The 24,622-nt window shown below is 48.6% G+C and overlaps 1 protein-coding gene across 1 annotated transcript in view; it reads right to left on the bottom strand.

The window, feature by feature from the left end:
• PTP4A3 (protein tyrosine phosphatase 4A3) overlaps positions 1–24,622 on the bottom strand; it is a 146,163-nt gene that overhangs the window by 59,055 nt on the left and 62,486 nt on the right. The window contains exon 3 of the mRNA XM_040355190.1: positions 14,581–14,620. The gene's annotated coding sequence lies outside the window, so the exon portion shown is untranslated. The remainder of the gene's footprint in view (positions 1–14,580; positions 14,621–24,622) is intronic.

Raw genomic sequence — 24,622 nt, 5'->3', positions numbered from 1 at the left:
TAGAACTGCCACCATTTTATTCTCCAGGGCCTCATATTTCAGGCTAACCAACATTGTTTTTTGGGGTTCAAAGTAATTTTCTAGCAAAAAAAAAAAGTTCAGTTTTTAGATTTATTGAACACTTGCCCCGAATGTGAGGCAATGAAATAAAGTGAACGCTGCAACACGCACCAACGCACGCTGCTGTGGACGGGCCCGGAGCTTCTCCCCTGAGGGTGGTCAGTGATGAGGAGCTTCCTGTGACTCGACTGCATGTTGTCAGGTACACAGCGTTACTGGCTGCAAGGACACGGCAGAGACAGCATGCTCCCAGTGTGACCCCCACCCCAGTACATCGCAATCTCCCCGACATTGAACAAACATCTGTTCTTACAGAAAAACTTTTCAGCGGTTCCTCCGCCCCCCGCGGTTCCGACACAACCGATTCCTCAACACACAAAACCACGGGAGAGGAAAAACCCGACAGATCAGACAATACACAAGAGATGCAGCAGATCCATCTTCAATAACAAAGCCTGTTCATCATAGACGCAGTGATGTCATCGCTGCGTCTCTCCAATGCTCTACGAGGTCATCGCTGCGTCTCTCCAATGCTCTACGACAGGGATCGGCGAATTAGCGGACCTCCAGCTGTTGCAGAACTACAAGTCCCATGAGGCATTGCAAGACTGACCGCCACAAGCATGATACCCAGAGGCAGAGGAATGATGGGACTTGTAGTTTTGAAAGAGCTGGAGGTCCGCCAATTGCATATCCCTGCTCTACAAGGCCGCCGCTGCGCCTCCAATGCCCTACGAGGCAAGGGGGCCCGGACGCACTATCCACACTCTTTGGCTGTAGTCAGCGCTACGGACGCGGCACAGCACTGGGACTGCAGCCTGTTCACCGATCACAACTCATAGCCAGTTAGATTGACATTTCCTGTAAAGCAGGAGAACACACAGCGAGCACGTGTGCGTGCACAGAGACCTGTCCAGACACATCCCAGAGCTCATCGATGACCATACAGATAAACCCCCCCCCCCCCACTCTGCATACAGATACCCCCCACCCTGCATACAGATTACCCCCCCCCCCCCACTCTGCATACAAATATATTAAATTATTCATTAAAATTTAAAAATGTGTTATATTTGCCAAGAGTTCACCATCAAATCTCGCACTTCTGGATTGCTCAGCTAAAACACAACTCAGGATCAGCTGTGGGTATAGGATTGTGTATATGGGATTGTATGATTTTTTTTTTTTTTATATAATTGAACTAGATATAACTATCCCAATAAATCACAACATAAAATACCAACAAAAAAAAAAAAGGAGAAAATACCTATACAGTCTATTAACAGCCACAAACAAAAAGTCAAAGTTAGCAAACTAAAATATATCTTTAAAACAAGTATCCAAAAATAGGCAAATGCCCAAAGTTCCCATAAACAACCACAAGACAAAAGTTAGAAAAATGTATTATATATACACACACACACACACACACACACACACACACACACGTGGAGTTACTCTAAGAAATCCTAGGTTGCAATTCCTGCATGCAAGCCAACCGGACAAAAATAAATAAAAAGAAAGCAACAGAAGTCTTTTTTTTTTTTTATTGATTTTATCACTTTGACTGTTTTGAGGTAGTTTATGGGCACCTTAGGCATTTGCCTACTTTTTTTATATTTATTATTTTTATGTTATTTTAATTTATAATTTGTTTATTATTTTTTATATTATTTGCGATTTATATTTATCATTTTGACATATTGCCCCCCCGCCCCTTTCACAAAAGTGGAGTTCTAATTCCTGCACGCAAGCCAATTGGCCCAAAAAAAAATAAATAAAAAAAAAAAACGAGCAGCAGCAGAAGTCTATTATTTTTATATCACTGACAACTTGTGGTTGTTTATGGGCACCTTAGGCATTTGCATACTTTTTTATATTTCTCTCTATTTTATTGCATTTGTTTAAATTTATTATTAGTGATTTACATTATTTTTATATATCCCCCCCCCCCCCCCACAAAAGTGGTTACCCTATTAAAAAAAAAACCTGGGTTGTTGTTATTCCCACATGCAAGCCAATTGGCCAAAAAATGGAAGGAGCAGCAGAAGTCTTTTTTTATATCACTTTGACCGTCTTGTGGTTGTTTATGGGCACCTTAAGCATTTGCTTACTTTTTTTATATTTATTACTTTTATGTTATTTATTTCTATTTTATTATATGTTTATATAATTTTTTATATTTGTGATTTGTATTTTTATATATTTTCCCTCCTCACGAAAGTGGAGTTACCCTTTAAGAAATCCTAGGTTGCAATTCCTGCACGCAAGCCAATTGGCCAAATAAAAAAGGGGGGGAGCAGCAGAAGTAATTTTTTATTTTATATCACCGACTGACAACTTGTGGTTGTTTACGGGCACCTTAGGCATTTGCTTATTTTTTATATTTGTTTCGATTTTTTTTCAAATTATTTGTGATTTATATTTTCTTTAATACCCGTTTTATAAAATAAATAATAATACTTTATATAAATAGCATAACAAATATCAAAAATAGGCATACACCTAAACTGTTCATAGAACAACCACAAAGCAATCAAATATTTAAAAAAAATTCAAATAATAAACAAATATGAAGAGTAGGCAAATACCTAAAATATCCATAAACAACCACAAGGGAGTCAAACTGATATATCAAAAATATATTCATAACACAACAAATATCAAAATAGGCATATATCGACATTTTTCATAAACCACCACAAAACAATCAAATATTCATATAAAAATATAAAAATCAAGTATCAAAAAAGGAGGCAAATAACTAAACAAAGACCAGCAAAACAATCAAATCATCATAAAAACATTAAAAAAAAAGTATATAAAATAAAAAAAAGGCAAAAATCCACATTAAAAAAACTTGTATAAAGTTCCATGTATCCATCATGAAAGTTTTCCCAAGGAGAACTTACTGCATGCTGAAATAATTTCTGCAATCAGGATTGGTCGCTTATCATTGTCGAACCCTCAATTAAAAGAGTATAAAAAAAGTATAAAAATATAAAAGCACCAAAAAGGCAATGCAGTAGAGCAGGCGACTCCCGTCCTCCGGTGCGTCCAATGAGGCGTCCCCCTGGCAGGCTGTGTGGATCTGGTCCCGTCTCGGGAGGAAGGAGTGTCCTTTCCCCGGGATTTCCCTCCTATCAGCAGCTGGGAACACTCAAACGTTCGCTGACGTCAGAGGTCGTTCCTGGCTCGGGACGCAGAGCCTGATCATCAAACCTTCCCGGGGAAGACATAAAAAAATAAATATGTGCGGCTCTGAGAAATCCGAGACCCCAGAAAATGACCGCGCTGCCCTTCCACCGCGCAGGCGGGCGACGCCACCCAACGCACGCCGGGGCGTACAATAAGCGGCGCTCAGATCCTCAGCCTTTTACCGCCAAACGTAGCGCTTTAACGCCCATGAGCGTCCGTAGACGGCTGAGGGTTCAGTGCGAAAGGAAAGCGCGCTCGCTGTGTGCTCCCCAGCGGTCATAGGTGGTCTCTCGCCATATACATGATCGGTGCCAACACGAGCACCTGAATCTGTTCTCCTATCAGCCTCCAGTTATACTCTGGCCCAGCAGCATTCTGGGAGAGCGACAGGCACCGCTAGCCAATGGGGTGCACTGCATGCACATGTGCTTACAGGAAGCATGCTGACAGTAGGAGAGAGCGCAACGACTTATCTATGCATCGCTGCTTTTTTTTGGCCAAATTGCCTTGCCATAGAATTTATTAAAAAGGGCAACACCACATTTGTGGGAGAAAAAAAAAAAAAAAAAACACACGTATCTAAATAAGATAAATTACAAATATAAATAAAATAGATCCAAATAAAAAAATAAAAAAAAATAGTTTTTATTTATTTAGATCCATTTTATTTATATTTGTAATTTATCTTATTTAGATACGTGTGTTTTTTTGTTTTTTTTAGATTTTGTTATTTAGATCCATTTTATTTAACCAATAAAACAGATCTAAACAAATAAAATGGATCTAAATAAAATAAATCTAAATATTTATTTAGATCCATTTTATTTGTTATTTAGAGCTCCTTTTTTAATAAAATAGATCTAAATAATATTTCGATTTTATTTGTTATTTAGATCTATTTTATGTAACAAATAAAATAGGATCTAAATAAACTACAAATATAAATAAAATAGATCTAAATAAATAAAATCTCTATTTTTATTTTTAGATTTTGTTATTCAGTATTTAGATCCATTTTGCTATTTACATCCACTGTATGTAACAAATAAAATGGATCTAAAATAACAAAAAAAAAAAAAAAATTTAGGTTTTATTTTGTTTGTTAATTTAGATCCATTTTATTTAACAAATTACATAGCTCTAAAATAACAGATCTAAATATTTGTTATTTTAGATCATTTTTTTTTGTTTAGATCCATTTTAATTGTTATCTAGATCTATTTTATTTAACCAATAAAACAGACCTAAATAAATAAAATAGATCTAAATAAAATAAATATTTATTTAGATCCATTTTATTTGTTATTTAGAGCTCTTTTTTTTAATAAAATTGATCTAAATAATATTTAGATTTTGTTATTTAGATCCATTTTATGTGTTAATTTACATCTAATGTATGTAACAAATAAAATGGATCTAAACAAAAAAAAAATATATAGGTTTTGTTATTTTAGATCCATTTTATTTGTTACATAAAATGGATGTAAATTAACAAACAGATCTAAATATTTGTTATTTTAGATCTATTTTTTTGTTGAGATCCATTTTATTTGTTATTTAGATCTATTTTATGTAACAAATAAAATAGGATCCAAATAATAAAGTAGAAATAAAAAACACACACACAATTTCCTGCTTGTGTGATTGGCTCACCCATTTCCCCAGAAGTCTGCACCAAGTCGATACAAGTCAGATTTTGGGCATCCCCTGCAACACAAACATTTTTGGGGAGATGATCCCAAAGCAAAATTACATCTAAAAAAAAGGGACGCGGACCCACTTTCATCATCATTAGAGCCCTGCAAGTGCAGCAGCTGATTATATAGTCACTCCAATACAGACTCATGTTGCACATGGACACAGAGAAACAAACAGCTATTTCTTCAGAACAACAAAAGGCAGGACTCTTGTCTGTCACAATCCCTGTAATGTACATGGATCGGGGTTGGAGGTCTCAACAAAAGTGGGAGTTGCTCTTTAAAATAAAAGTACACCTAAATCACTAAAATCTTAGAAGGAAAAAAAGGAACGCAGCCGTCACATGCGGGGGATTGCCGAGCTGTGATTGGTTACATTGATTTTAGGGTTAAAACTAGGCTCAGGCCTATAGGCTGCAGAGACAAAGGGGGCAGCTCCTCCCTTTTTTTTTAGTTACCAACCACAATCATGAACGGCAATATAATAATCTCATCTAGAACGATTTATAATTTATCACAATATTCTAAAACGGGTTACAAGAAATTCTCCCGGGTGAAGATAAAATTGTAAATTACGTGACGATTCCACAAGAAAGAGAAAAAAAGGGGGGGGGGGGTAGAGCCTCCAATTTACTGATTTTTTTACATCTCCCAACCCCCCCCCCCCCGACACCAACGATGGGACACTAGTCCTCCCACCAACGATGGGACACTAGTCCTCCCACCAACGATGGGACACTAGTCCTCCCACCAACGATGGGACACTAGTCCTCCCACCAACGATGGGACACTAGTCCTCCCACCAACGATGGGACACTAGTCCTCCCACCAACGATGGGACACTAGTCCTCCCACCAACGATGGGACACCATTCCTGACACCAACGATGGGACACCATTCCTGACACCAACGATGGGACACCATTCCTGACACCAACGATGAGGCACTACTCCTCCCACTGACACCAATGATGGGGCACTATTCCTCCCACCGACACCAATGATGGGACACTATTCCTCCCACCAACACCAATGATGGGGAACTATTCCTCCAACTGATACCAATGATGGGACACTATTCCTCCCCACAGACACCAATAATGGGACACTATTCCTCCCCACAGACACCAATGATGGGACACTATTCCTCCCCACAGACACCAATGATGGGACACTATTCCTCCCCACAGACACCAATGATGGGACACTATTCCTCCCCACAGACACCAATGATGGGACACTATTCCTCCCCACAGACACCAATGATGGGACACTATTCCTCCCCACAGACACCAATGATGGGACACTATTCCTCCCCACAGACACCAATGATGGGACACTATTCCTCCCCACAGACACCAATGATGGGACACTATTCCTCCCCACAGACACCAATGATGGGACACTATTCCTCCCCACAGACACCAATGATGGGACACTATTCCTCCCCACAGACACCAATGATGGGACACTATTCCTCCCCACAGACACCAATGATGGGACACTATTCCTCCCCACAGACACCAATGATGGGACACTATTCCTCCCACTGACACCAATGATGGGGCACTATTCCTCCCACTGACACCAATGATGGGACACTATTCCTCCCACCGACACCAATGATGGGGCACTATTCATCCCACCGACACCAATGATGGGGCACTATTCCTCCCACTGACACCAATGATGGGACACTATTCCTCCCACTGACACCAATGATGGGACACTATTCCTCCCACTGACACCAATGATGGGACACTATTCCTCCCCACAGACACCAATGATGGGACACTATTCCTCCCCACAGACACCGATGGGACACTATTCCTCCCACTGACACCAATGATGGGACACTATTCCTCCCACTGACACCAATGATGGGACACTATTCCCCCCACTGACACCAATGATGGGACACTATTCCTCCCACTGACACCAATGATGGGACACTATTCCTCCCACTGACACCAATGATGGGACACTATTCCTCCCACTGACACCAATGATGGGACACTATTCCTCCCACTGACACCAATGATGGGACACTATTCCTCCCACTGACACCAATGATGGGACACTATTCCTCCCACTGACACCAATGATGGGACAATATTCCTCCCACTGACACCAATGATGGGGCACTATTCCACCGACACCAATGATGAGACACTATTCCTCCCACTGACACCAATGATGGGACACTATTCCTCCCACTGACACCAATGATGGGACACTATTCCTCCCACTGACACCAATGATGGGACACTATTCCTCCCACTGATACCAATGATGGGACACTATTCCTCCCACTGATACCAATGATGGGACACCATTCCTCCCACTGACACCAATGATGGGACACTATTCCTCCCACTGATACCAATGATGGGACACTATTCCTCCCACTGATACCAATGATGGGACACTATTCCTCCCACTGATACCAATGATGGGGCACTATTCCTCCCACTGACACCAATGATGGGACACTATTCCTCCCACCAACGTTGGGACCATTTCTACTCCCAATGGCCACAGTCCAACCCCCCTAAAGTCTGAACTGCCCCTTTGTCTGGAAAGTTTGGAGACCACCCCCCCCCCGCTCTACAGCCTACAGGTCTGATGCAAGATGTGGGAGGGGTTATGCAAATATTAAAATGCCCTGATGTGAGTGGGCGTTCCCAATCAGACTACAGACCACCCTGGGTAATGCCCACATGTGACGCCGAGCCTCAGTGATTGAAAGAACTGAAATCCAATGGAATGAAAGGGGTGGGGCCAGGGACAGTCAATGCTGGGGAGGAAACTTCAAGTCCCATGAGGCATTGCAAGGCTAACCGGCACAAGCATGACTCCCAAAAGGCATGATGGGACTTGGCGTTTTTGTCAACAGCCGGAGGGCTGCAGTTTCACCCCCCTTGATGATGCTGGACGTCCTACAGACAGGAAATGAGGCGGGGCTCTATATGACTTGCTGCAGGACTGGAGTTCCCCCTTAAAACGTAAGGAGAGTTGGTGTCCATTCTTTACGAATGAACTTAGGGGTTACGTCTGGATTTGGCGCCGTGACACGGGAACGAGAGGGGGCGCCGTGACATGGATGGCTCGGTGCTGCGGAGTGGAGGGACCTCCAGGCATTTCCCCCATCTCTCCGTCTGTCTCCAATTAGTGATGTCACCACCAGTCCCAAATACGAGAGCAGAGGGGAGTGCGTCCGCAGGGAAGAGCGCCGCCGCCATCCAGCCCTCCACAGCTGCACTTTGTTACCGCTATCAGGACTTCTTTTTTTCTCCCCCTTGATGAAGACGTCGGAGGAGAAGATTACAGGAAATGACCACAAGAGACGCACGTTTGTTTCAGGATACAGCGAGAGCGTTCTGTACGAGAAGATCTCCGGAAAGGACAGTCGATCGGCGGCTGCAATCATGGGAATCGGTCCGGAGCCTCCCGATTGGTCGTCTAGCTCCGGATCCTCGGCTGACTGAAGGGCTCATTCACATCAACGCATGGACAATGCAACTTCTTCCCCCCCAGGAGTTTAGATCACACCTTCTTCCCCCCCAGGAGTTTAGATCACACCGACACGCCAGGCTTTGAAGCGTGCGATTCGGTACGAGACGACCAATCAACAACTCCGCTATGGCGTGCATCATTACAACGGGGGCAACAAGGCTCACTGGAAGGGGAGGGGGGGGGAGGAGAAGGCTCACTGGCAGGGGAGGGGGGGAGAGGAGAAGGCTCACTGGCAGGGGAGGGGGGGGAGAGGAGAAGGCTCACTGGCAGGGGAGGGGGGGGGAGAGGAGAAGTCTCACTGGCAGGGGAGGGGGGGGAGAGGAGAAGTCTCACTGGCAGGGGAGGGGGGGGAGGAGAAGTCTCACTGGCAGGGGAGGGGGGGGGGAGGAGAAGTCTCACTGGCAGGGGAGAGGGGGGGGGGAGGAGAAGTCTCACTGGCAGGGGAGAGGGGGGGGGAGGAGAAGTCTCACTGGCAGGGGAGAGGGGGGAGGAGAAGTCTCACTGGCAGGGGAGAGGGGGGGAGGAGAAGTCTCACTGGCAGGGGGGGGGGGAGAAGTCTCGCTGGCAGGGGAGGGGGTGGGGGGAAGGCTCGCTGGGAGGGGGGGGGGGAGAAAGCTCGCTGGCAGGGGAGGGGGGGGGAGAAAGCTCGCTGGCAGGGGAGGGGGGGGGGAGAAAGCTCGCTGGCAGGGGAGGGGGGGGGGGAGAAAGCTCACTGGCAGGGGAGGGGGGGGAGAAAGCTCACTGGCAGGGGAGGGGGGGGAGAAAGCTCACTGGCAGGGGAGGGGGGGGGGGGAAAGCTCGCTGGCAGGGGAGGGGGGGGGAAAGCTCGCTGGCAGGGGAGGGGGGGGAGAAAGCTCACTGGCAGGGGAGGGGGAGGAGGCTCACTGGCAGGGGAGGGGGGGGAGGCTCACTGGCAGGGGAGGGGGGGGAGGCTCACTGGCAGGGGAGGGGGGGGGGGGCTCACTGGCAGGGGAGGCTCACTGGCAGGGGAGGCTCACTGGCAGGGGAGGCTCACTGGCAGGGGAGGCTCACTGGCAGGGGAGGCTCACTGGCAGGGGAGGCTCACTGGCAGGGGAGGGGGGGGAGGCTCACTGGCAGGGGAGGGGGGGGAGGCTCACTGGCAGGGGAGGGGGGGGAGGCTCACTGGCAGGGGAGGGGGGGAGGCTCACTGGCAGGGGAGGGGGGGGAGGCTCACTGGCAGGGGAGGAGGGGGAGGCTCACGGGGAGGGGGGAGGCTCACTGGCAGGGGAGGCTCACTGGCAGGGGAGGGGGGGAGGCTCACGGGGAGGGGAGGGGGGAGGCTCACTGGCAGGGGAGGCTCACTGGCAGGGGAGGGGGGAGGCTCACTGGCAGGGGAGGGGGGGAGGCTCACTGGCAGGGGAGGGGGGAGGCGCAGTGGCAGGGGAGAGGGGGGAGGCTCACTGGCAGGGGAGAGGGGGGAGGCTCACTGGCAGGGGAGAGGGGGGGGGGCTCCCTGGCAGGGGAGCGGGGGGGGGGCTCACTGGCAGGGGAGAGGGGGGGAGGCTCACTGGCAGGGGAGAGGGGGGGAGGCTCACTGGCAGGGGAGAGGGGGGGAGGCTCACTGGCAGGGGAGAGGGGGGGAGGCTCACTGGCAGGGGAGAGGGGGGGAGGCTCACTGGCAGGGGAGAGGGGGGGAGGCTCACTGGCAGGGGAGAGGGGGGAGGCTCACTGGCAGGGGAGAGGGGGGAGGCTCACTGGCAGGGGAGAGGGGGGGAGGCTCACTGGCAGGGGAGAGGGGGGGGAGGCTCACTGGCAGGGGAGAGGGGGGAGGCTCACTGGCAGGGGGGAGGCTCACTGGCAGGGGAGGGGGGGAGGCTCACTGGCAGGGGAGGGGGGGAGGCTCACTGGCAGGGGAGGGGGGGAGGCTCACTGGCAGGGGAGGGGGGAGGCTCACTGGCAGGGGAGGGGGGGGAGGGGGGCGGAGGCTCACTGGCAGGGGAGGCTCACTGGCAGGGGAGGGGGGGGGGAGAGGGGGGCGGAGGCTCACTGGCTTAGGCCTCAACATTTTCTAGATCTCACTCCAATCAGCATCTGTGGGATGTTCTAGAAAAAAAAAAACAAGTCTGATCCATGGAGGCCAAACCTCACAACTTACAGGACTTAAAGGATCTTCTACTGACGGCTTGATGCCACATACCACATCGGACCATCACAAGTCTAGTAGAGTAGATGCCTCGGTGAGTTATGAGAGGTCATAGGGTTGCGGGCTTATCAGTCTTTATTACTAAAGTTCAGCATATCAAGCGATTGCCAGGTTTCCAGTGGCGGATGCAGGTTATCGCTCTGGACCGGCTTCCTCACCAAGGTGACAGCACACTGTACAATCTGATTGTACAATAGTCTAAAACGTATGCACTATGGGGACAAATATTAACCCTCCATTCAGTTTGCACTCGATGTGTCGGCCCCTCTCGTCTATAGAAGAAGTGCCAGAATAGGAACCTCCCTGGTGACATTTTCAAGGACATGAAGTTAAATTTTCTTGGAGATTTCAGTGAATCGGGAATTACATTTCCTCCCCACTATGAAATTCCACCGATGTGTGGACAGCGGGCCCGGCAGTGAGCGACCAATCAGGAGCCACGCTCCATTATAGAAGGTCCACAGGGACTCATTGTTACACTTGTCAAGAATGTGAGGAAAAACACGGAGTAATGAGAGGACCACCCGGATCATCGGGACCGGACGAGGACTTCCCACTGCATGGAAGACACGGGGCCACGCCAAGACCTCCGATACCTCCAGGAAGGAGCGGGGAGGTCACAGCTCTAATACAGACACATCAAGACCGATTCCTCATCATTCCAACAGGACACAGTCCTAGCACAGCCCCAGGGGGACTACAACCCCCCCGAAAGCACACAGCCCCCCCCCCCCCCGGGGGACTCAGCCCCCCAGCACGGTGCACAATACCAGCACATCACACTACAACCCCCCCCAAAGCACACATGCCCAGGACTACACCCCCCCCCCCAGCACACAGCCCCAGGGGGACTACTGCCCCCCAGCACAGCGCACAATACCAGCACATCACACTACAACCCCCCCAAAGCACACAGAACCGGGGGGGGGGGGGGGGGGGACTACGACCCCCCCAGCACAGCACATAATCTGAGTGCTGCAACCCCAGCACTGCACATAATCCCAGCACATCACACTACAACCCCCCCCCCCCAAAAGCACACAGCCACGGATGCGCAACACCCTAGGATGTAAACCGCAACAGGGTAGGGCACAATGTGCTAGGACGCAAAACGCTAGGGTGCCAAAACACTAGGACGCAAAACGCTAGGGTGCCAAAACACTAGGACGCAAAACGCTAGGACGGCAAAACGCTAGGACGCAAAACGCTAGGACGCAAAACGCTAGGACGCAAAACGCTAGGACGCAAAACGCTAGGACGCAAAACGCTAGGACGCAAAACGCTAGGACGCAAAACGCTAGGACGCAAAACGCTAGGACGCAAAACGCTAGGACGCAAAACGCTAGGACGCAAAACGCTAGGACGCAAAACGCTAGGACGCAAAACGCTAGGACGCAAAACGCTAGGACGCAACACGCTAGGACGCAACACGCTAGAACATAAAGCGCTAGGACGCAACAATGTGCTAGGATGCAAAACATTAAGACACAACAGTAGGATGTAAAAACGTTAGGACGCAATGCCCTAGGATGCAACACGCTAGGACGTAAACTGGTAAGGCGTAAAATGCTGGGGCGCAACACAAGCGCCGAGGTGCAACTGAGCCCTTAAAAAGGCCAGACAGACACAGAACGGTACAAAGATGCAACACACTAGAGCGTAAAACGAGAGGGCGCAACACACTAGAGCGTAAAACGAGAGGGCGCAACACGCAAGGATGGCACGTTGTTTGTGGTCTGAGAGTTCTGGCGCACCCAGGGGGCTCCCCTCTTACATCACCGGCGGTGCGGGTCACACTGGGGTCATGGGATTTGGGCATTCTTTAAAGAGCCCGCGTCCTTCCCCCCCACCAGGGATCATTCTCAGAAAATGTAAATGTTTTACAGATCAAATAAACTAATAAATGGGAAAAGCTGGAGGAAAGGAGAATGGCGGCACACGGCGGGGGCTTTACGTCCTCATCAGGCGAGCGTTCTATATTCTTAGATCGGATAATTCCACATCATCACCTCCCCGGATACACGATGTTCTGTGAGCGGAGACATTAGCAGGGGGAAAGCGCAGAACAACCTGTCCTCCTATTTCACCGCCGCCAGAAACACGCAGGGGGGGGGGGCGGGGGAGGGGGGTCACTCACGCCAACAAAAGGGAATTCGTGACCCTCCGTGTACAACATAGAAATCAGCATCTAAAAAGGGGGACTCTACCCAACTACTCTATATATAAATCCTACTCCATTATCCATCAATCCCGGGGGCAAGATTTACATTTCATCCAATTCCCTTCCTTCTCATGGGGAACTACAAATGACGCCACTTACAGACACGGGCACCACCGTCAGGAAATCCCCTCACCCACCACCAGAGACCACGTACACAGGAAGTGGCAGCAAAAAGGCCGCAGGAGGAGATCAGTAGTCTATTGATCAGGTCTGACCTCCTGAGTTTAATACACAATTTATCTAATGCCAGCGTGTATTTTTTTTCACAACAGAGCACGCGCCCCCCCCCCCCATCGGGGGCCTCCTTTACACCAGAGAGGGCCCCCCCCCCCCATCGGGGGCCTCCTTTACACCAGAGAGGGCCCCCCCCCCCATCGGGGGCCTCCTTTACACCAGAGAGGGCCCCCCCCCCCCATCGGGGGCCTCCTTTACACCAGAGAGGGCCCCCCCCCCATCGGGGGCCTCCTTTACACCAGAGAGGCCCCCCCCCCCATCGGGGGCCTCCTTTACACCAGAGAGGGCCCCCTTTACACCAGAGAGGGGCCTCCTTTACACCAGAGAGGGGCCTCCTTTACACCAGAGAGGGGCCTCCTTTACACCAGAGAGGGGCCTCCTTTACACCAGAGAGGGGCCTCCTTTACACCAGAGAGGGGCCTCCTTTACACCAGAGAGGGGCCTCCTTTACACCAGAGAGGGGCCTCCTTTACACCAGAGAGGGGCCTCCTTTACACCAGAGAGGGGCCTCCTTTACACCAGAGAGGGGCCTCCTTTACACCAGAGAGGGGCCTCCTTTACACCAGAGAGGGGCCTCCTTTACACCAGAGAGGGGCCTCCTTTTAAAGTGGAGTTCCACCCATAAATATAACATTACATCAGTAGTTTTAAAAAAAATTCATTAGTCCTTTGAAGGCATCTAAAAAAAATGTTTTTTTCTTAAAAGTGTTGTTGCTAGGCAGAATAGTTAATCTTCCCTCTTCCTGCACCTAGGTGCTTAATGCTTCCTAACCTACACCGCACAGACTCCTGGGAATGTAGTGGGTGTAACTTTCCAGGAGTCTGTGCACTCCCCAGTCTCGAAGAATCATGTGACTTGGACAGTACAGGTGCTGAAACCTGATCTGAAACCTATTACACTGCTTGTGCAGCACTGAGCATGTGCGAGATTTGCAAGGCTGAAATCCAGGAAGTCATACAGTCTGGCTTCATGATGCCCACACTTAAGATGGCCCCAGTCAATTTCTATTTTATAAAGTGTCTAAATGCTGCAACAACCTAACAAAACGGACCTTAGTTTACAGACTAACTTTACTAGAATACATTAAGCTTGTGTATTACAGGGGTATTTATATTTAAAAAGTGAAATTGTGGCCGAAACTCCGCTTCAACAGAATCCCCATCAGAGCCTCCTTCACAAACAGAATCCCCATCAGATTCCCCTGTTGCACATTCACATATAAAAATCAAAGAAACAAAATTCCTTATAAATACACAAAATCCAGAATTTTATGGTAATACAAAAAAAATCCTCAGAGTTCATTGAGGGACACAACTTGGAGTGAAGATCAATCACTACCGACAGGCGATATAACCCGCTGGTACTGACTGATGGAGGACCCCAGTCGTGTCCCTCGATGGAGGGGAGGAAACCAATCAGCATCCAGCAGAAGTGATGCAATAAGGAGTATGGTGGGATCAGAGAGAGGAGATAGAAGGAACGCAACTCACCTCCAAACCGCCACACTGCGTCTGCCGACCCCGAGTCTACCTGGAACAGAAGAGAAAGTATGGTTAGCGTCAGAAAGGAACTGGCGGTACAATTTTACCATCTCAACCTCCGAAAACCCAGGCACCGCCCACCATGTGCCCAGGCACCACCCACCACAATCTACAAAGGATCTTCTATACAGTACAATTTATACACAAGGTGGTAAAGAGGACCTGTCTAACACCTGAGCTATGCTACGTCAGCTGTGTCAGTTATTGGAGGAGCACAGTGACCAATCACCTCCCAGGGATTCGGCAATATCACTGCAGCTTCCTACAAGCATTAGAGCCTTTCGCCAGAGAAGTCACGGCTTCCATGTACTGCACTGATGGATGATGGCCAACAAGCACTGATGGGGCATAAAGTCAAAACGTCAGAAAAGTCATTTATACAAAAAGAGCTTTTGTAACATTGTTATCAAGTACTGGCAATGTAACCAGGAACCTCTGGGAAGGCTACGTCCTCAGTGTCCAAGGGAAGGCTACATCCCCAGGGTCGTCGCTCCCCACCCCTCCAAGCAAGGCTACGTCCACCAGTGTGTGTCGCCCACCCTCCAAGCAAGGCTACGTCCCCAGGGTCATCGCCCCCCCCCTCCAAGCAAGGCTACGTCCCCAGGGTCTGAGCCCCCCCCCTCCAAGCAAGGCTACGCCCCCAGGGTCTGAGCCCCCCCCCCTCCAAGCAAGGCTACGCCCCCAGGGTCTGAGCCCCCCCCCTCCAAGCAAGGCTACGTCCCCAGGGTCGTCACGCCCCCCTCAAAGCAAGGCTACGTCCCACGGGTCGTCGCCCCCCTCAAAGCAAGGCTACGTCCCACGGGTCGTCGCCCCCCCCCTTTAAAGCAAGGCTACGTCCCACAGGTCGTCGCCCCCCTCAAAGCAAGGCTACATCCCACGGGTCGTCGCCCCCCCCCTCCAAGCAAGGCTACGTGCCCAGGGTCGTCGCCTCCCCCTCCAAGCAAGGCTACGTGCCCAGGGTCATCGCCCCCCCCTCCAAGCAAGGCTACGTGCCCAGGGTCATCGCCCCCCCTCCAAGCAAGGCTATGTGCCCAGGGTCATCGCCTCCCCCTCCAAGCAAGGCTACGTGCCCAGGGTCATCGCCCCCCCTCCAAGCAAGGCTACGTGCCCAGGGTCATCGCCCCCCCCTCCAAGCAAGGCTATGTGCCCAGGGTCATCGCCCCCCCCTCCAAGCAAGTCTACATGCCCAGTGTCCACCCTCTTCCCCCCCACAGAAAGGCTACATCCCCAGTGGCCACCCCTCTCCACTCCACAAGAAGGCTACTTCCCCAATGTCATCGTCCCCCTCCAAGCAAGGCTACGTCCCCAGTGTCCACCCCACAGAAAGGCTATGTCCCCAGTGTTCACCCCAGGAACAGACACACACACACACACACACACACACACACACACACACACACACACACACACTTAAGAAACCGGCTATGCTGGGTGCTTCAATGACCACAGGCCAGAAACCATGGATGATCAAAATGAAGAAATGTCATCCACACACCAGGAATTCCTCAAAAAGGGTCTAAAGCTTTATTTTTGTGGTCACATAATAAGCATACAGCAACACCCCCGCCCTCCCCCAAGGAAAGCTGCGTCCCAAGTGTCCAACCCCCGTCACCCCAAGAAAGGCTACATTCCTGCCCCCACTCCCCGAGACAGGCTACATCTTATGAGTATTATAGAGAACCTTCGGCCAGAGAAGTCATGGCTTCCATGTACTGCACCGATGATGTCCAACAAGCCAGGTGCACTAAATGGTTCTATGACTGTAGGCTGTATCTGCACTGTACACTACAGCAGCCATGGCGAACCTTGGTTTTGGAACTACATTTCCCATGATGCTCTGGCACTCTGCAGTGTAGTTGAGCATCATGGGAAATGTAGTGCCAAAACATAAGGGGTGCCAAGGTTCACCACAGGCTCTGAATGTGCATCTGACTGATGGGGCATAAAAGCAGTGGCTGTCAACTTACAAGGTATAGGGGGACTCAAAATGTGGCCCCTCGTATCACCAGAGGGCCACATATACCATGTAATGCTACAGAGGACTGTCAGATACCGATTAGAGGAAATGGCTGCTACAGGAGTGTTCGAGAGACTGGGGACATGTTACAGGAGACTGATTGAGATTACATATCAGAGTCCACACTACTGACTGCTGGGGCCCCAGGGCCACACTGAAAAAAAAGCCAGACCAGAGAACAACAAAGAACCTACTGGAACTGGAGGAAGGGGCTACTCTCCTTCTCCTAAGAGCTTGCAATCAAAGTACAGAGCTGCCTCAATCTTATGTAACATGAAGTCGGGTGATCCTCCGTGGTGGGAAGTTTTCAGCAGAATATTAAATGACAGATTTACCGCCATGAACTGAATAGAAAAGAAGCCAGAATAATAAAGCGTCTTATCTGCCATCAGGCTGCGGGGCAGCGGTATTTATAACCAGACACACACTGTTCCCAGGCCACGGACTTCCAAGAAGTGTACGCCGCATCTCCATACTCCGTATTCTTCCAGCACATGACACCCGAGTCCTTCCCATCCCTGTCACAAGGAGGGGTACACACGGGTCTACCGAGTCCATGACCCGAGTAGAGATTTATTGCAGGCCTCAGCCACCTCCAACACAAAACCCTGTGCAACCCGGCATCTACAGCCTCATCAGCGAGATTTCTACACTGAAAAATTTGTAAAATTGCTGTTCCAGGTGCTGGTGATGTAGCCGGGTCCTCATAGGTGCCCCCAGGGGAGGCTACCTCATTAGGCCTACCACACTGGTGGCCTTCTCCAGGAAGGGCTCTCACACCAGTGACACTCTTTACCCCCCTCTCCAAGGAATGCTACTTCACCTCTGCTCTCCCCAGAAAGGCTTCCTCCCAACTTCACCCTCCCAGGAAGGTCTACCTCACTGGTTGCCTTCTCCAGGAAGGTCTACACCACCATTGATACCCTTTCAACCCCCCCAACCCCCCCTCCAAGGAATGCTACATCACCGTCCACAGGAAAGCTACCTCACTGGTGGCCTTCTCCAGGAAGGTCTACCCCACCAATGATATCCTTTCAACCCCCCCTCCAAGGAATGCTACCTCACCCTCCACAGGAAAGCTACCTCACTGGTTGCCTTCTCCAGGAAGGTCTACCCCACCGTTGATACCCTTTCAACCCCCCCTCCAAGTAATGCTACCTGACCTCTGCTCGTCCCAGGAAGGCTACCTCACAAGTTCACCCTCCCAGGAAGACAACCCCACTGGTGGCCTTCTCCAGGAAGGTTTAACCCACCATTGATACCCTTTCAACCTCCCCCCCTCCAAGGAATGCTACCTCACCTCTGATCTCCCCAGGAAGGCTACCTCACAAGTTCACCCTCTACAGGAAAGCTACCTCACCGGTGGCCTTCTCCAGGAAGGACACCCTTCTAACCCCAAGGAATTCAACCTCATCTCTGGTCTCCCCAGGAAAGGCCACCTCACTGGTGCCATGCCAGGAAAGGCCACCTCACAAGCTCATCATTAGCAGGAAGGCTACCTCACCAGTGACAACCTTCACCCTCCTCCTTCAAAGAAAAGGAAGGCTACCTAAATGGTGAGGCCAACCACCCCCCTCCCCCATGGGGATGGCTACCTTGCCTATTCACAATCTGCTGCCCCCCTCTTTTTCAAGGAAGGCTACCTCACTGGTGCTGCTAGGGCTACCTTTCCGATGACACCCTTCACACCCCTCTTTAAAAAGGAGGCTACCTCTCTGTTGCTGCCAAACACCCCACATGGGAGGGCTACTTTGCCAGCGACATCCTTCACACCATACTCTTCTCTCTTCAAGGGAGGCTACCTCGCTGGTGCTGCCAACCACACACCACCCCCCCCCTCCCTGGGGAGGGCTACCTTTCCCACCCCGCCCTCCACTCTTCAAGGGAGGCTACCTCGCTGGTACTGTTAACCACACCCCCGACCTGGGGAGGGCTACCCTGCTGGCGCCAAACCCCCCCCCCCTCACAGAAAGGCTACCTCACCTGTGCCCCCCAGGGAAGGCAACCTTATAAGTTCACTCCCCAGGAAGTCTACCTCGCCAGTGGCCCTCTCCACGAAGGGCTACTGCATCAGTGCCATTCTCCCCAATGAGGTTCAGCAAGGGTATCTGCTCTTTTTTTTTTATGGCCAAATTCACCAAAAATTCTTCCACATGTGCCTAACTTTTTTCCCCACATACAAAGAAATGGCTTCCTGAAATGACAATATGTCCGCGGGTGTTCAGATGGAAATAGAGCTTAGTTGGGTTAAAGTACAGACCTCACAGACGATGGTGACGTACATCTGGCTGTAATCAAGTTCTGACCCAAACCTCCAGAACTGCCGTCATGCGCCATTTCCCGGTCCTACACCTTACAGCTCGCCCGGCCAGGTGCATGGGACACATCAGAACCCTTGTCTCGGGACAGCAGCCAATGCATTCCTGGCTTCTGCTGGGACACGAGCCTGCCAGAATGCGTATGAGAGGAGCTCTGCAACGCATCAAGTTTCCACTGCTGGCGAAAGGGAGGGGAGCAGAGATAACCGTAGGGAACCCCCCCAGCGGCCTAGTAAGCAGAACACTGCTGAGATTTTATCGGGCACTGCGCTGCAAGCACTACACATGGAGCAACCCCAAGCAACCTAAAAAAAAAAAAAAAAAGTAAAATTAAGTGCAGAGAGCAGATTTGGTTACCCAGGGTCTGACTAAACCAAGAGCATGTTGGGAATTCTCTGCAACCGTTGCCACGCTCTCTTTAGGCGATCAAATTACTCTTGCTACTCAACTACCACGATTGGAGCCTCGCCGCGCCCCTGGTGAAATATGGAAAATGTGTGACCAGCTTCTCTGTGAAAAAAGTAAATCCCGGAGCAACCATCTATTTCTTTCCACCTCCAATCTTTTTGTTATCCCCGACGTAGGACATTGTGCTGGAGGATACGTTACCGAAAATGAGCAGATATTACTTTACGCAAAAGCTGGCTCTCAATACCAGCTGTCAGTGTGAAGATCTGCACACTCCAATGGAAGCACCAAACGTCCAAGAGTAAGGTAACTCAATGATAAAATTAACCCAAAGCATAATAGTGCCAACGCGTTTCGGCCAACCAAACACACCCTTATTCTGACTGTGCTTAAATGGACTTGGAAAGTTTCTGGAGGGTGGGTTACACGAGTGTTAGTGCTGGGTTACCTTGAAGTGGAAGTTTAACGAAACGTCCTACACTCCGCTTGAGTGCTTTCGTCATACCACAATGCCGATTTTTGCGGGGAAAAAAAAAAACACACACTACTCTCTGCTTGCTCCTGTCACTCTACCACACACTTGATGTCCTCATACAGACAGCAGTGCTTGGCAGGTGGCACCAATTGGCACATTTCACACTGAGCCGATGGTGTAACTGTGTGAAACTGACATGCAACAAAGAGGAGCTGTCAAAATTTTGCATTGATGTCAGGGGCGGGACCCAACAGCTATTAAACATCAGTCAATAATTGGGCTGGTTAAGGGGGCCCAATTGGGCTGTTTAAGGGGGCCCACATACATGTAGCAGCCCGCCCAGATCCCATCCCACTGGCTGGTTTTTGATAGCTGCTTGGTCACGCCCACACCCACCATCAATGTTCAATTTTGACAGCTCCTCTCTCCTGAGTTTGGAGAAGGGAGGAGGAACACTTGTGGGTGCAGTCAGTGTTAAAACCCATCAACCCAGTTTGAATAAAATCGGCCAACGCCGATCGAAAATGGCCAAATATCAGCCGGCCGATATATCGGTCGACCTCTACTATACAGGCAAAAGCTTGTAGACATCCGACAATCACACCTATATAAAAGATTGTTGGACTTCATTCCAAATCCATAGCCATGACCATAAATATGGAGTTGACCCCCTCTGGCGGCCATAACAGCTCAAGTCCTCAAAATTTTGGAGTGTTTGTGGCAATTTGTGCCCATTTGCAAGGCTAGGTACTGAAGACGGATGAGAAGACCCACTGATATTGCTGCACAATTTAAGACTTTTTACTCAAACCTTTATAATATTTCTGCTGACCAGAGTTTCGACCATTCCACACGTAGAAAACAATTGATCACAGAATTTTTAGTAACTCACAGCCCTAATCCCATCACTAAAGAGGAGGCCGAATATTTGGACCGCCCACTGGAATGGGATGAATCTAAATTTGCCCTTAAACAGCTGAAAACTGGCAAATGTCCTGGTCCGGATGGTTTGAGTGTAGGCTACTATAACACCTTCACAGATATTGTACTCCCTTATTTTTTGAAAACTTTCAACTCAATCCCAGATCAACCTCTCAACAACAACAGGGATCTTCTTGAGGCACACATCACGATGATTCCTAAACCTGGTAAAGACACACTTTTAGTCTCTAACTATAGGCCCATTTCCCTCCTTAATGTTGATTTGAAACTTTATGCTAAAATTTTATCAAATAGATTATTGCCATTAATCCCTAATTTAGTTTCTTTGGACCAGGTTGGTTTTGTCCCTGGACGTGAATCTAGAGACAATACCCAAAAGGCCATCAATATCCATCATTGGCTGACGAGACACTCTACACCTGGATTCTTTCTCTCCCTCGACGCGGAGAAAGCATTCGACAGGGTTGCTTGGGACTATATGGCTGATTGCCTGAAAGCCCTTGGGATTGGTGACCGCATGTTACGTTACATTCTTACTCTTTACTCCTCTCCCACTGCTAGAATAAAAATTAATGGATGCCTGTCGGAGGCTTTCTCCGTGTCGAACGGGACCCGCCAGGGATGTCCTCTGTCTCCAATCATATTTGTTTTAACTCTGGAACCTATCCTTAGGAGAATTCGATCTAATCCCAGCATTAAAGGTGTTGATATCAATGACAAACTATACAAATTAGCAGCCTATGCAGATGACATCCTGCTCTTTTTAACGGATCCTGTTAATACTATACCTAATCTACTAAAGGACTTTTCAATTTTCTCTTCAATTTCCAACTTTCAAATCAATTTTAATAAATCCAGAGCTTTAAATATCACTCTGCAGAATGATGTGGTTTCCCTGTGCAAACGTATATTTCCATTCATATGGGAAACGCATTCGCTAACCTATTTAGGCATACGCATACCTATTCTACTAAAGGACTTATATTCCTCTAACTTTCTACCTATGCTTAAATCTATTCAGGATGACCTCCTAAAATGGGACAAAAACCTTTTTTCATGGTTTGGAAGAATAGCCATAATCAGGATGAATATCCTCCCCAGATTACTCTATCTTTTGCAAACCATCCCGATTAAATTGCCAGCTTCCTTCTTTAAATTATATAAAAAATTGTGTTCAAATTTTATTTGGGATTCCAACCAACCCAGGATTAAGTGGGATACTCTACTCAACCCTAAACTGTTAGGTGGGGTAGGATTACCAAATATACAAAAATATTATTGGTCTTGCCATTTGTCCCGTGTTATTGATTGGCACATTCATAAGAAGACCAAAGATTGGATTGATCTTGAGGGACTATCTTCTAAAATTCCTTTATATCACCTTCCTTGGACGAACCCCCGTAATATACCCCGTGGCAATAGCTCGCACCCCCTTACTGGTCCCACGTTACAAGTCTTTAGGTTAATATGTGCTAAATTTGACATATCGTCCTCCCCGGGCCCAATGACACCTTTCCCTGTAATCCCTAATCTTTTTTCTGAATCCGCTGTACCCATCTCCATAGATCCTACTTTATTTCCTTCATTAAGAGCGTAACTCTTTTTCAAAGATGGTAAATTTTTGACTGACGCCTTTTGTCTTACTTTCCCGAACCTCACTATTTCTAAAATGGACTATGAGATTATGCTAAATTCTATTTCAAACTCTGGTTCTCTTTTGACTTGGAACAGGCCTAAAACCCCCTTTGAAACGTTATGTGTTAGTAATAGCCCGCAAAGACATCTCATATCGAAAACGTACTCACTATTATTTTCTGATGTTGATCTTGAAATGGATGAAAAAGTTCAATATTGGGAAAGGGTTCTTGATATACACATATCTGCCAATGAATGGCGTCACATTTTCACATTCATTCATAAGGGTTCTCTGAATGTTCTCACTCAAGAAAACGGTTATAAAATATATTCCAAATGGTATAGAACACCTCATGTTATTCACAAATTTAGCCCTTCCACTTCGCCTACCTGTTGGCGATGCAAGTCTGCTTTGGGTACTCTCATACATATTTGGTGGGAATGCCCAATCATACAACCATTTTGGAAAGAGGTTTACCGTATTATTCCCCTAATCACTACTCACTCTCCGAACTTCACCGCTGCCCAATTCTTGTTACATCATACCTCACTACCCTACCACGTTTATAAGAATTCCATAGTATTACATTTGATTAATGCAGCAAAGCTCTGTATCCCAACACATTGGAAGGACACCTCTCCTCCTAGCATTTCAGAATGGCTTCAAAGAATTAAACGAATAGCGGAAATGGAAGATCTGATTCTTCAATCATTGGACTCTCCCTCTAAATTTCAAGATAAATGGAAATGTTGGATACGCTTTACTGACTCTACAGAGTTTCGTAACTTAACCCATCACCCTGCTTCTGACTGAGACTACCCTGACCTTTTATATGACAAATTACCGAGACTCCCTATCCCCCCCTTTTTTTTTATTTTTTTTTCCTTTTTATGTTTTGCTTGGTGATTCTTATTTGGAAAATTATTAAATAATTATTATCTATTCCTGATAGAATTTTCTACTTGTTATCATCAGTTATGAAAAACAAAGAGATATGTATTCTCTTGACTTTTGTTGTTCCGTGGATATTTTTAATTCACTTCATTCATTCGTTCTGTTATTTATCTTGATGTATCAATAGATGTTTATTGCTTTATTGTACAACTTATTTTAAAATTCCAATAAAATCTTTAAACGAGAAGACCTGGCTCACAATCGTCATTTCAATTTATCTCATAGGTGTTCAGTAGGGGTCAGGTACTTATATGGGGTGAGGAGACCTGGCTCACGATTAGGGATGCACCAATGCAGGGGGTTATTGTTCGGGAGTTGCAGGCACGGTACAGGGGAGAAAGCCAGAGACTGCAGGCACGGTACAGGAGAGAAAGCCAGAGACTGCAGGCACGGTACAGGGGAGACAGCCAGAGACTGCCGGCACGGTACAGGGGAGACAGCCAGAGACTGCCGGCACGGTACAGGGGAGACAGCCAGAGACTGCCGGCACGGTACAGGGGAGACAGCCAGAGACTGCATCCAGCCAGGGAGCGCCCAGGTCCAGTGATCTGTGTGGATGGAGGTGTGCAGCGAGGAGACGGGACTTGCTGGGCGGGTCTGCACCTTGCGATGCCACTGGGAGGAGGCGGTGAAGGCACTGTCCAGAGGGGAGGAGGTGGTCCTCTTCCAAGCGACGTCACTTCCGGTATCGGAGCCTTTTCGCAACTACAGATACTCGCGAAAACAGCTAGTACCGGCGTTGATACCAGTATCGGTGCATCCCTACTCATGATCAATGTTCCAATTCATTGCAAAGGTGTTCAGTAGGGTTGAGGTCAGGGCCTAGAACATAAAAGGGCCTTCAAACTGTTATGCCGAGATCAGAAGGGTACAATGGCTTACACTTAAAGCGGAGTTCCGGCCACAATTTCACTTTTTAAATATAAATACCCCTGCAATACACAAGCTTAATGTATTCTAGTAAAGTTAATCTGTAAACTAAGATCCGTTTTGTTAGGTTGTTACAGCATTTAGACACTTTATAAAATAGAAATTGACTGGGGCCATCTTAAGTGTGGGCATCATGAAGCCAGACTGTATGACTTCCTGGATTTCAGCCTTGCAGATCTCGCACATGCTCAGTGCTGCACAAGCAGTGTCAGATCAGGTTTCAGCACCTGTGCTGCCCAAGTCACATGATTCTTTGAGACTGGGGAGTGCACAGACTCCTGGAAAGTTACACCCACTACATTCCCAGGAGT

Source organism: Rana temporaria, chromosome 5, assembly GCF_905171775.1.
Source record: "Rana temporaria chromosome 5, aRanTem1.1, whole genome shotgun sequence".
NCBI classification, from domain to species: domain Eukaryota; kingdom Metazoa; phylum Chordata; class Amphibia; order Anura; family Ranidae; genus Rana; species Rana temporaria.
This window is presented reverse-complemented; position numbering and strand designations above follow the sequence as displayed.